This window comes from Aquarana catesbeiana, linkage group LG07 (assembly GCF_042186555.1).
Source record: "Aquarana catesbeiana isolate 2022-GZ linkage group LG07, ASM4218655v1, whole genome shotgun sequence".
NCBI classification, from domain to species: Eukaryota; Metazoa; Chordata; class Amphibia; order Anura; family Ranidae; genus Aquarana; species Aquarana catesbeiana.
Genome location: NC_133330.1, coordinates 345,879,193 through 345,892,869, shown reverse-complemented (window position 1 = coordinate 345,892,869; position 13,677 = coordinate 345,879,193).

Here is a 13,677-nt window from a genome sequence, read left to right as displayed (position 1 = left end):
TGTGATGTCTGTGCGGGGTGTGTGTGATGTCTCTGCGGGGTGTGTGTGATGTCTCTGCGGGGTGTGTGTGATGTCTGTGCGGGGTGTGTGTGATGTCTCTGCAGGGTGTGTGTGATGTCTCTGCGGGGTGTGTGATGTCTGTGCGGGGTGTGTGTGATGTCTCTGCGGGGTGTGTGTGATGTCTCTGCGGGGTGTGTGTGATGTCTCTGCGGGGTGTGTGTGATGTCTGTGCGGGGTGTGTGTGATGTCTCTGCGGGGTGTGTGTGATGTCTCTGCGGGGTGTGTGATGTCTGTGCGGGGTGTGTGATGTCTGTGCGGGGTGTGTGTGATGTCTGTGCGGGGTGTGTGTGATGTCTCTGCGGGGTGTGTGTGATGTCTCTGCGGGGTGTGTGTGATGTCTCTGCGGGGTGTGTGTGATGTCTCTGCGGGGTGTGTGTGATGTCTGTGCGGGTGTGTGTGATGTCTCTGCGGGGTGTGTGTGATGTCTGTGCGGGGTGTGTGTGATGTCTGTGCGGGGTGTGTGTGATGTCTCTGCGGGGTGTGTGTGATGTCTCTGCGGGGTGTGTGTGATGTCTCTGCAGGGTGTGTGATGTCTGTGCGGGGTGTGTGTGATGTCTGTGCGGGGTGTGTGTGATGTCTGTGCGGTGTGTGTGATGTCTCTGCGGGGTGTGTGATGTCTGTGCGGTGTGTGTGTGATGTCTGTGCGGGGTGTGTGTGATGTCTGTGCGGGTGTGTGATGTCTCTGCGGGGTGTGTGTGATGTCTCTGCGGGGTGTGTGTGATGTCTGTGCGGGGTGTGTGTGATGTCTGTGCGGGGTGTGTGTGATGTCTGTGCGGGGTGTGTGTGATGTCTGTGCGGGGTGTGTGTGATGTCTGTGCGGGGTTTGATGTCTCTGCGGGGTGTGTGTGATGTCTCTGCGGGGTGTGATGTCTGTGCGGGGTGTGTGTGATGTCTCTGCGGGGTGTGTGTGATGTCTCTGCGGGGTGTGTGATGTCTCTGCGGGGTGTGTGATGTCTCTGCGGGGTGTGTCTGATGTCTGTGCGGGGTGTGTGTGATGTCTCTGCGGGGTGTGTGTGATGTCTGTGCGGGGTGTGTGTGATGTCTGTGCGGGGTGTGTGATGTCTGTGCGGGTGTGTGTGATGTCTGTGCGGGGTGTGTGTGATGTCTCTGCGGGGTGTGTGTGATGTCTGTGCGGGGTGTGTGTGATGTCTGTGCGGGGTGTGTGATGTCTGTGCGGGGTGTGTGATGTCTCTGCAGGGTGTGTGTGATGTCTCTGCGGGGTGTGTGATGTCTGTGCGGGGTGTGTGTGATGTCTGTGCGGGGTGTGTGTGATGTCTCTGCGGGGTGTGTGTGATGTCTGTGCGGGGTGTGTGTGATGTCTGTGCGGTGTGTGTGATGTCTCTGCGGGGTGTGTGTGATGTCTGTGCGGGGTGTGTGTGATGTCTGTGCGGGGTGTGTGTGATGTCTCTGCGGGGTGTGTGATGTCTCTGCGGGGTGTGTGTGATGTCTCTGCGGGGTGTGTGTGATGTCTGTGCGGGGTGTGTGTGATGTCTGTGCGGTGTGTGTGATGTCTCTGCGGGGTGTGTGTGATGTCTGTGCGGGTTGTGTGTGATGTCTCTGCGGGGTGTGTGTGATGTCTCTGCGGGGTGTGTGTGATGTCTGTGCGGGGTGTGTGTGATGTCTGTGCGGGGTGTGTGTGATGTCTGTGCGGTGTGTGTGTGATGTCTGTGCGGGGTGTGTGATGTCTGTGCGGGGTGTGTGTGATGTCTGTGCGGGGTGTGTGTGATGTCTGTGCGGGGTGTGTGATGTCTCTGCGGGGTGTGTGTGATGTCTGTGCGGGGTGTGTGTGATGTCTGTGCGGGGTGTGTGTGATGTCTGTGCGGGGTGTGTGATGTCTGTGCGGGGTGTGTGTGATGTCTGTGCGGGGTGTGTGTGATGTCTGTGCGGGGTGTGTGATGTCTCTGCGGGGTGTGTGTGATGTCTGTGCGGGGTGTGTGTGATGTCTGTGCGGGGTGTGTGTGATGTCTGTGCGGGGTGTGTGTGATGTCTGTGCGGGGTGTGTGATGTCTCTGCGGGGTGTGTGTGATGTCTGTGCGGGGTGTGTGTGATGTCTGTGCGGGGTGTGTGATGTCTCTGCAGGGTGTGTGTGATGTCTCTGCGGGGTGTGTGATGTCTGTGCGGGGTGTGTGTGATGTCTCTGCGGGGTGTGTGATGTCTGTGCGTGGTGTTTGATGTCTCTGCGGGGTGTGTGTGATGTCTCTGCGGGGTGTGTGTGATGTCTGTGCGGGGTGTGTGTGATGTCTGTGCGGGGTGTGTGTGATGTCTCTGATGTCTCTGCGGGGTGTGTGTGATGTCTGTGCGGGGTGTGTGTGATGTCTGTGCGGGGTGTGATGTCTGTGCGGGGTGTGTGATGTCTGTGCGGGGTGTGTGATGTCTGTGCGGGGTGTGTGTGATGTCTCTGCGGGGTGTGTGATGTCTCTGCGGGGTGTGTGATGTCTCTGCGGGGTGTGTGTGATGTCTGTGCGGGGTGTGTGTGATGTCTGTGCGGGGTGTGTGTGATGTCTGTGCGGGGTGTGTGATGTCTGTGCGGGGTGTGTGATGTCTGTGCGGGGTGTGTGTGATGTCTCTGCGGGGTGTGTGTGATGTCTCTGCGGGGTGTGTGTGATGTCTCTGCGGGGTGTGTGTGATGTCTCTGCGGGGTGTGTGTGATGTCTCTGCGGGGTGTGTGTGATGTCTCTGCGGGGTGTGTGTGATGTCTGTGCGGGGTGTGTGTGATGTCTCTGCGGGGTGTGTGATGTCTCTGCAGGGTGTGTGTGATGTCTCTGCGGGGTGTGTGATGTCTGTGCGGGGTGTGTGTGATGTCTGTGCGGGTGTGTGTGATGTCTGTGCGGGGTGTGATGTCTGTGCGGGGTGTGTGATGTCTCTGCGGGGGGTGTGTGATGTCTCTGCGGGGTGTGTGTGATGTCTCTGCGGGGTGTGTGTGATGTCTCTGCGGGGTGTGTGTGATGTCTCTGCGGGGTGTGTGTGATGTCTCTGCGGGGTGTGTGTGATGTCTCTGCGGGTGTGTGTGATGTCTGTGCGGGGTGTGTGTGATGTCTCTGCGGGGTGTGTGTGATGTCTGTGCGGGGTGTGTGTGATGTCTGTGCGGGGTGTGTGATGTCTGTGCGGGGTGTGTGTGATGTCTGTGCGGGGTGTGTGTGATGTCTGTGCGGGGTGTGTGATGTCTGTGCGGGGTGTGTGATGTCTCTGCAGGGTGTGTGTGATGTCTCTGCGGGGTGTGTGATGTCTGTGCGGGGTGTGTGTGATGTCTCTGCGGGGTGTGTGTGATGTCTGTGCGGGGTGTGTGTGATGTCTCTGCGGGGTGTGTGTGATGTCTCTGCGGGGTGTGTGTGATGTCTCTGCGGGGTGTGTGTGATGTCTGTGTGGGTGTGTGTGTGATGTCTCTGCGGGGTGTGTGATGTCTGTGCGGGGTGTGTGTGATGTCTCTGCGGGGTGTGTGTGATGTCTGTGTGGGGTGTGTGTGTGATGTCTCTGCGGGGTGTGTGATGTCTGTGCGGGGTGTGTGTGATGTCTCTGCGGGGTGTGTGTGATGTCTGTGCGGGGTGTGTGTGATGTCTCTGCGGGGTGTGTGTGATGTCTCTGCGGGGTGTGTGTGATGTCTGTGCGGGGTGTGTGTGATGTCTGTGCGGGGTGTGTGCGATGTCTGTGCGGGGTGTGTGATGTCTCTGCGGGGTGTGTGTGATGTCTGTGCGGGGTGTGTGTGATGTCTGTGCGGGGTGTGTGTGATGTCTCTGCGGGGTGTGTGTGATGTCTCTGCGGGGTGTGTGTGATGTCTCTGCGGGGTGTGTGTGATGTCTCTGCGGGGTGTGTGATGTCTCTGCGGGGTGTGTGTGATGTCTCTGCGGGGTGTGTGTGATGTCTCTGCGGGGTGTGTGTGATGTCTCTGCGGGGTGTGTGATGTCTCTGCGGGGTGTGTGTTATGTCTCTGCGGGGTGTGTGATGTCTCTGCAGGGTGTGTGTGATGTCTCTGCGGGGTGTGTGATGTCTGTGCGGGGTGTGTGTGATGTCTGTGCGGGGTGTGTGTGATGTCTGTGCGGGGTGTGATGTCTGTGCGGGGTGTGTGATGTCTCTGCGGGGGGTGTGTGATGTCTCTGCGGGGTGTGTGTGATGTCTCTGCGGGGTGTGTGTGATGTCTCTGCGGGGTGTGTGTGATGTCTCTGCGGGGTGTGTGTGATGTCTCTGCGGGGTGTGTGTGATGTCTCTGCGGGGTGTGTGTGATGTCTGTGCGGGGTGTGTGTGATGTCTCTGCGGGGTGTGTGTGATGTCTGTGCGGGGTGTGTGTGATGTCTCTGCGGGGTGTGTGATGTCTGTGCGGGGTGTGTGTGATGTCTGTGCGGGGTGTGTGTGATGTCTGTGCGGGGTGTGTGATGTCTGTGCGGGGTGTGTGATGTCTCTGCAGGGTGTGTGTGATGTCTCTGCGGGGTGTGTGATGTCTGTGCGGGGTGTGTGTGATGTCTCTGCGGGGTGTGTGTGATGTCTGTGCGGGGTGTGTGTGATGTCTCTGCGGGGTGTGTGTGATGTCTCTGCGGGGTGTGTGTGATGTCTCTGCGGGGTGTGTGTGATGTCTGTGTGGGGTGTGTGTGTGATGTCTCTGCGGGGTGTGTGATGTCTGTGCGGGGTGTGTGTGATGTCTCTGCGGGGTGTGTGTGATGTCTGTGTGGGGTGTGTGTGTGATGTCTCTGCGGGGTGTGTGATGTCTGTGCGGGGTGTGTGTGATGTCTCTGCGGGGTGTGTGTGATGTCTGTGCGGGGTGTGTGTGATGTCTCTGCGGGGTGTGTGTGATGTCTGTGCGGGGTGTGTGTGATGTCTGTGCGGGGTGTGTGCGATGTCTGTGCGGGGTGTGTGATGTCTCTGCGGGGTGTGTGTGATGTCTGTGCGGGGTGTGTGTGATGTCTGTGCGGGGTGTGTGTGATGTCTCTGCGGGGTGTGTGTGATGTCTCTGCGGGGTGTGTGTGATGTCTCTGCGGGGTGTGTGATGTCTCTGCGGGGTGTGTGTGATGTCTCTGCGGGGTGTGTGATGTCTGTGCGGGGTGTGTGTGATGTCTCTGCGGTGTGTGTGTGATGTCTCTGCGGGGTGTGTGTGATGTCTCTGCGGGGTGTGTGTGATGTCTCTGCGGGGTGTGTGTGATGTCTGTGCGGGGTGTGTGTGATGTCTGTGCGGGGTGTGTGATGTCTCTGCAGGGTGTGTGTGATGTCTGTGCGGGGTGTGTGATGTCTCTGCGGGGTGTGTGTGATGTCTCTGCGGGGTGTGTGTGATGTCTCTGCGGGGTGTGTGTGATGTCTGTGCGGGGTGTGTGTGATGTCTGTGCGGGGTGTGTGATGTCTGTGCGGGGTGTGTGATGTCTGTGCGGGGTGTGTGATGTCTCTGCGGGGTGTGTGTGATGTCTGTGCGGGGTGTGTGTGATGTCTGTGCGGGGTGTGTGTGATGTCTGTGCGGGGTGTGTGTGATGTCTGTGCGGGGTGTGTGATGTCTGTGCGGGGTGTGTGTGATGTCTGTGCGGGGTGTGTGTGATGTCTGTGCGGGGTGTGTGTGATGTCTCTGCGGGGTGTGTGATGTCTGTGCGGGGTGTGTGTGATGTCTCTGCGGGGTGTGTGATGTCTGTGCGGGGTGTTTGATGTCTCTGCGGGGTGTGTGTGATGTCTGTGCGGGGTGTGTGTGATGTCTCTGATGTCTCTGCGGGGTGTGTGATGTCTGTGCGGGGTGTGTGATGTCTCTGCGGGGTGTGTGTGATGTCTCTGCGGGGTGTGTGATGTCTGTGCGGGGTGTGTGTGATGTCTCTGCGGGGTGTGTGTGATGTCTGTGCGGGGTGTGTGTGATGTCTCTGCGGGGTGTGTGATGTCTGTGCGGGGTGTTTGATGTCTCTGCGGGGTGTGTGTGATGTCTGTGCGGGGTGTGTGTGATGTCTCTGATGTCTCTGCGGGGTGTGTGATGTCTGTGCGGGGTGTGTGATGTCTCTGCGGGGTGTGTGATGTGTCTGCGGGGTGTGTGTGATGTCTGTGCGGGGTGTGTGTGATGTCTCTGCGGGGTGTGTGATGTCTGTGCGGGGTGTTTGATGTCTCTGCGGGGTGTGTGTGATGTCTGTGCGGGGTGTGTGTGATGTCTGTGCGGGGTGTGTGTGATGTCTCTGCGGGGTGTGTGTGATGTCTGTGCGGGGTGTGTGTGATGTCTCTGCGGGTGTGTGATGTCTGTGCGGGGTGTTTGATGTCTCTGCGGGGTGTGTGTGATGTCTGTGCGGGGTGTGTGATGTCTCTGATGTCTCTGCGGGGTGTGTGATGTCTGTGCGGGGTGTGTGTGATGTCTGTGCGGGGTGTGTGATGTCTGTGCGGTGTGTGTGTGATGTCTGTGCGGGGTGTGTGTGATGTCTCTGCGGGGTGTGTGTGATGTCTCTGCGGGGTGTATGATGTCTGTGCGGGGTGTGTGTGATGTCTGTGCGGGGTGTGTGATGTCTGTGCGGGGTGTGTGTGATGTCTGTGCGGGGTGTGTGATGTCTCTGCGGGGTGTGTGTGATGTCTCTGCGGGGTGTGTGTGATGTCTGTGCGGGGTGTGTGTGATGTCTCTGCGGGGTGTGTGTGATGTCTGTGCGGGGGGTGTGATGTCTTTGCGGGGTGTGTGTGATGTCTGTGCGGGGTGTGTGTGATGTCTGTGCGGGGGGTGTGATGTCTGTGCGGGGTGTGTGTGATGTCTGTGCGGGGTGTGTGTGATGTCTGTGCGGGGTGTGTGTGATGTCTGTGCGGGGTGTGTGATGTCTCTGCGGGGTGTGTGTGATGTCTCTGCAGGGTGTGTGTGATGTCTGTGCGGGGTGTGTGTGATGTCTCTGCGGGGTGTGTGATGTCTCTGCGGGGTGTGTGATGTCTGTGCGGGGTGTGTGTGATGTCTCTGCGGGGTGTGTGATGTCTGTGCGGGGTGTGTGTGATGTCTCTGCGGGGTGTGTGTGATGTCTCTGAGGGGTGTGTGATGTCTCTGAGGGGTGTGTGATGTCTGTGCGGGGTGTGTGTGATGTCTCTGAGGGGTGTGTGATGTCTGTGCGGGGTGTGTGATGTCTCTGAGGGGTGTGTGATGTCTCTGCGGGGTGTGTGTGATGTCTGTGCGGGGTGTGTGATGTCTCTGCGGGGTGTGTGTGATGTCTGTGCGGGGTGTGTGTGATGTCTCTGCGGGGTGTGTGTGATGTCTCTGCGGGGTGTGTGTGATGTCTGTGCGGGGTGTGTGTGATGTCTCTGCGGGGTGTGTGTGATGTCTGTGCGGGGTGTGTGATGTCTCTGCGGGGTGTGTGTGATGTCTCTGCGGGGTGTGTGTGATGTCTCTCGGGGTGTGTGTGATGTCTCTGCGGGGTGTGTGATGTCTGTGCGGGGTGTGTGTGATGTCTCTGCGGGGTGTGTGTGATGTCTGTGCGGGGTGTGTGTGATGTCTGTGCGGGGTGTGTGATGTCTGTGCGGGGTGTGTGTGATGTCTCTGCGGGGTGTGTGTGATGTCTGTGCGGGGTGTGTGTGATGTCTGTGCGGGGTGTGTGTGATGTCTCTGCGGGGTGTGTGATGTCTGTGCGGGGTGTGTGATGTCTGTGCGGGGTGTGTGTGATGTCTGTGCGGGGTGTGTGATGTCTGTGCGGGGTGTGTGATGTCTCTGCGGGGTGTGTGTGATGTCTCTGCGGGGTGTGTGTGATGTCTGTGCGGGGTGTGTGATGTCTGTGCGGGGTGTGTGATGTCTGTGCGGGGTGTGTGTGATGTCTCTGCGGGGTGTGTGTGATGTCTGTGCGGGGTGTGTGTGATGTCTGTGCGGGGTGTGTGTGATGTCTCTGCGGGGTGTGTGATGTCTGTGCGGGGTGTGTGATGTCTGTGCGGGGTGTGTGTGATGTCTGTGCGGGGTGTGTGTGATGTCTCTGCGGGGTGTGTGTGATGTCTCTGCGGGGTGTGTGTGATGTCTGTGCGGGGTGTGTGTGATGTCTGTGCGGGGTGTGTGATGTCTGTGCGGGGTGTGTGATGTCTCTGCAGGGTGTGTGATGTCTGTGCGGGGTGTATGATGTCTGTGCGGGGTGTGTGTGATGTCTGTGCGGGGGGTGTGATGTCTGTGCGGGGTGTGTGATGTCTGTGCGGGGTGTGTGTGATGTCTGTGCGGGGTGTGTGTGATGTCTGTGCGGGGTGTGTGTGATGTCTGTGCGGGGTGTGTGTGATGTCTCTGCGGGGTGTGTGTGATGTCTCTGCGGGGTGTGTGTGATGTCTCTGCGGGGTGTGTGATGTCTCTGCGGGGTGTGTGATGTCTGTGCGGGGTGTGTGATGTCTGTGCGGGGTGTGTGTGATGTCTGTGCGGGGTGTGTGTGATGTCTGTGCGGGTGTGTGTGATGTCTCTGCGGGGTGTGTGATGTCTGTGCGGGGTGTGTGATGTCTGTGCGGGGTGTGTGTGATGTCTGTGCGGGGTGTGTGTGATGTCTGTGCGGGGTGTGTGTGATGTCTGTGCGGGGTGTGTGATGTCTCTGCGGGGTGTATGTGATGTCTCTGCGGGGTGTGTGTGATGTCTGTGCGGGGTGTGTGATGTCTCTGCGGGGTGTATGTGATGTCTCTGCGGGGTGTGTGTGATGTCTCTGCGGGTGTGTGTGATGTCTGTGCGGGGTGTGTGATGTCTCTGCGGGGTGTATGTGATGTCTCTGCGGGGTGTGTGTGATGTCTCTGCGGGGTGTGTGTGATGTCTGTGCGGGGTGTGTGTGATGTCTGTGCGGGGTGTGTGTGATGTCTGTGCGGGGTGTGTGTGATGTCTCTGCGGGTGTGTGTGATGTCTGTGCGGGGTGTGTGTGATGTCTGTGCGGGGTGTGTGATGTCTCTGCGGGGTGTATGTGATGTCTCTGCGGGGTGTGTGTGATGTCTCTGCGGGGTGTGTGTGATGTCTGTGCGGGGTGTGTGATGTCTCTGCGGGGTGTATGTGATGTCTCTGCGGGGTGTGTGTGATGTCTCTGCGGGGTGTGTGTGATGTCTGTGCGGGGTGTGTGTGATGTCTCTGCGGGGTGTGTGTGATGTCTCTGCGGGGTGTGTGTGATGTCTGTGCGGGGTGTGTGTGATGTCTCTGCGGGGTGTGTGTGATGTCTCTGCGGGGTGTGTGTGATGTCTCTGCGGGGTGTGTGTGATGTCTGTGCGGGGTGTGTGTGATGTCTGTGCGGGTGTGTGTGATGTCTGTGCGGGGTGTGTGTGATGTCTGTGCGGGGTGTGTGATGTCTGTGCGGGGTGTGTGATGTCTGTGCGGGTGTGTGTGATGTCTCTGCGGGGTGTGTGATGTCTGTGCGGGGTGTGTGTGATGTCTGTGCGGGGTGTGTGTGATGTCTGTGCGGGGTGTGTGATGTCTGTGCGGGGTGTGTGATGTCTCTGCGGGGTGTGTGTGATGTCTCTGCGGTGTGTGTGATGTCTCTGCGGTGTGTGTGATGTCTCTGCGGGGTGTGTGTGATGTCTGTGCGGGGTGTGTGATGTCTGTGCGGGGTGTGTGTGATGTCTGTGCGGGGTGTGTGATGTCTCTGCGGTGTGTGTGATGTCTCTGCGGTGTGTGTGATGTCTCTGCGGGGTGTGTGTGATGTCTGTGCGGGGTGTGTGTGATGTCTGTGCGGGGTGTGTGATGTCTGTGCGGGGTGTGTGATGTCTGCGGGGTGTGTGTGATGTCTCTGCGGGGTGTGTGTGATGTCTGTGCGGGGTGTGTGTGATGTCTCTGCGGGGTGTGTGTGATGTCTGTGCGGGGTGTGTGTGATGTCTGTGCGGGGTGTGTGATGTCTCTGCGGGGTGTGTGTGATGTCTGTGCGGGGTGTGTGTGATGTCTCTGCGGGGTGTGTGATGTCTCTGCGGGTGTGTGATGTCTGTGCGGGGTGTGTGTGATGTCTCTGCGGGGTGTGTGTGATGTCTCTGCGGGGTGTGTGTGATGTCTGTGCGGGGTGTGTGTGATGTCTGTGCGGTGTGTGTGATGTCTCTGCGGGGTGTGTGATGTCTCTGCGGGGTGTGTGTGATGTCTCTGCGGGGTGTGTGATGTCTGTGCGGGGTGTGTGTGATGTCTGTGCGGGGTGTGTGTGATGTCTGTGCGGGGTGTGTGATGTCTGTGCGGGGTGTGTGTGATGTCTGTGCGGGGTGTGTGTGATGTCTGTGCGGGGTGTGTGATGTCTCTGCGGGGTGTGTGTGATGTCTCTGCGGGGTGTGTGATGTCTGTGCGGGGTGTGTGTGATGTCTCTGCGGGGTGTGTGATGTCTGTGCGGGGTGTGTGATGTCTGTGCGGGGTGTGTGATGTCTCTGCAGGGTGTGTGTGATGTCTCTGCGGGGTGTGTGTGATGTCTGTGCGGGGTGTGTGTGATGTCTCTGCGGGGTGTGTGTGATGTCTGTGCGGGGTGTGTGTGATGTCTCTGCGGGGTGTGTGTGATGTCTGTGCGGGGTGTGTGATGTCTCTGCGGGGTGTGTGTGATGTCTCTGCGGGGTGTGTGTGATGTCTCTGCGGGGTGTGTGTGATGTCTCTGCGGGGTGTGTGATGTCTGTGCGGGGTGTGTGTGATGTCTGTGCGGGGTGTGTGATGTCTGTGCGGGGTGTGTGATGTCTCTGCGGGTGTGTGATGTCTCTGCGGGGTGTGTGATGTCTGTGCGGGGTGTGTGTGATGTCTCTGCGGGGTGTGTGTGATGTCTGTGCGGGGTGTGTGATGTCTCTGCGGGGTGTGTGTGATGTCTGTGCGGGGTGTGTGATGTCTGTGCGGGGTGTGTGATGTCTCTGCGGGGTGTGTGTGATGTCTGTGCGGGGTGTGTGTGATGTCTGTGCGGGGTGTGTGTGATGTCTCTGCGGGGTGTGTGATGTCTGTGCGGGGTGTGTGATGTCTGTGCGGTGTGTGTGATGTCTCTGCGGGGTGTGTGATGTCTCTGCGGGGTGTGTGATGTCTCTGCGGGGTGTGTGATGTCTCTGCGGGGTGTGTGTGATGTCTGTGCGGGGTGTGTGATGTCTGTGCGGGGTGTGTGATGTCTCTGCGGGGTGTGTGTGATGTCTGTGCGGGGTGTGTGTGATGTCTGTGCGGGTGTGTGTGATGTCTGTGCGGGGTGTGTGATGTCTGTGCGGGGTGTGTGATGTCTGTGCGGGGTGTGTGATGTCTGTGCGGGGTGTGTGTGATGTCTGTGCGGGTGTGTGTGATGTCTGTGCGGGGTGTGTGTGATGTCTGTGCGGGGTGTGTGATGTCTCTGCGGGGTGTGTGTGATGTCTCTGCGGGGTGTGTGATGTCTGTGCGGGGTGTGTGTGATGTCTCTGCGGGGTGTGTGATGTCTGTGCGGGGTGTGTGATGTCTGTGCGGGGTGTGTGATGTCTCTGCAGGGTGTGTGTGATGTCTCTGCGGGGTGTGTGTGATGTCTGTGCGGGGTGTGTGTGATGTCTCTGCGGGGTGTGTGTGATGTCTGTGCGGGGTGTGTGTGATGTCTCTGCGGGGTGTGTGTGATGTCTGTGCGGGGTGTGTGATGTCTCTGCGGGGTGTGTGTGATGTCTCTGCGGGGTGTGTGTGATGTCTCTGCGGGGTGTGTGATGTCTGTGCGGGGTGTGTGTGATGTCTGTGCGGGGTGTGTGATGTCTGTGCGGGGTGTGTGATGTCTCTGCGGGGTGTGTGATGTCTCTGCGGGGTGTGTGATGTCTGTGCGGGGTGTGTGTGATGTCTCTGCGGGGTGTGTGTGATGTCTGTGCGGGGTGTGTGATGTCTCTGCGGGGTGTGTGTGATGTCTGTGCGGGGTGTGTGATGTCTGTGCGGGGTGTGTGATGTCTCTGCGGGGTGTGTGTGATGTCTGTGCGGGGTGTGTGTGATGTCTGTGCGGGGTGTGTGTGATGTCTCTGCGGGGTGTGTGATGTCTGTGCGGGGTGTGTGATGTCTGTGCGGTGTGTGATGTCTCTGCGGGGTGTGTGATGTCTCTGCGGGGTGTGTGATGTCTCTGCGGGGTGTGTGATGTCTCTGCGGGGTGTGTGTGATGTCTGTGCGGGGTGTGTGATGTCTGTGCGGGGTGTGTGATGTCTCTGCGGGGTGTGTGTGATGTCTGTGCGGGGTGTGTGTGATGTCTGTGCGGGGTGTGTGTGATGTCTGTGCGGGGTGTGTGTGATGTCTCTGCGGGGTGTGTGTGATGTCTGTGCGGGGTGTGTGTGATGTCTGTGCGGGGTGTGTGTGATGTCTGTGCGGGGTGTGTGATGTCTGTGCGGGGTGTGTGATGTCTGTGCGGGGTGTGTGTGATGTCTGTGCGGGGTGTGTGTGATGTCTGTGCGGGGTGTGTGTGATGTCTGTGCGGGGTGTGTGTGATGTCTGTGCGGGTGTGTGTGATGTCTGTGCGGGGTGTGTGTGATGTCTGTGCGGGGTGTGTGATGTCTGTGCGGGGTGTGTGTGATGTCTCTGCGGGGTGTGTGTGATGTCTCGTGCGGGGTGTGTGTGATGTCTGTGCGGGGTGTGTGTGATGTCTCTGCGGGTGTGTGTGATGTCTGTGCGGGGTGTGTGTGATGTCTGTGCGGGGTGTGTGTGATGTCTGTGCGGGTGTGTGTGATGTCTGTGCGGGGTGTGTGTGATGTCTGTGCGGGGTGTGTGATGTCTCTGCGGGGTGTGTGATGTCTGTGCGGGGTGTGTGTGATGTCTCTGCGGGGTGTGTGATGTCTGTGCGGGGTGTGTGATGTCTCTGCGGGGTGTGTGATGTCTCTGCGGGGTGTGTGATGTCTGTGCGGGGTGTGTGATGTCTGTGCGGGGTGTGTGTGATGTCTCTGCGGGGTGTGTGTGATGTCTGTGCGGGGTGTGTGATGTCTGTGCGGGGTGTGTGTGATGTCTGTGCGGGGTGTGTGATGTCTGTGCGGGGTGTGTGATGTCTGTGCGGGGTGTGTGTGATGTCTGTGCGGGGTGTGTGATGTCTGTGCGGGTGTGTGTGATGTCTGTGCGGGGTGTGTGATGTCTGTGCGGGGTGTGTGTGATGTCTGTGCGGGGTGTGTGATGTCTCTGCGGGGTGTGTGATGTCTGTGCGGGGTGTGTGATGTCTGTGCGGGTGTGTGTGATGTCTGTGCGGGGTGTGTGTGATGTCTCTGCGGGGTGTGTGATGTCTGTGCGGGGTGTGTGTGATGTCTGTGCGGGGTGTGTGTGATGTCTGTGCGGGGTGTGTGTGATGTCTCTGCGGGGTGTGTGATGTCTGTGCGGGGTGTGTGATGTCTGTGCGGGGTGTGTGTGATGTCTGTGCGGGGTGTGTGATGTCTGTGCGGGTGTGTGTGATGTCTGTGCGGGTGTGATGTCTCTGCGGGTGTGTGATGTCTGTGCGGGGTGTGTGTGATGTCTGTGCGGGGTGTGTGTGATGTCTGTGCGGGGTGTGTGTGATGTCTGTGCGGGGTGTGTGATGTCTGTGCGGGGTGTGTGATGTCTGTGCGGGTGTGTGTGATGTCTGTGCGGGGTGTGTGATGTCTGTGCGGGGTGTGTGATGTCTGTGCGGGGTGTGTGATGTCTGTGCGGGGTGTGTGATGTCTGTGCGGGGTGTGTGATGTCTGTGCGGGGTGTGTGTGATGTCTGTGCGGGGTGTGTGATGTCTGTGCGGGGTGTGTGATGTCTGTGCGGGGTGTGTGTGATGTCTGTGCGGGGTGTGTGATGTCTGTGCGGGGTGTGTGATGTCTGTGCGGGGTGTGTGATGT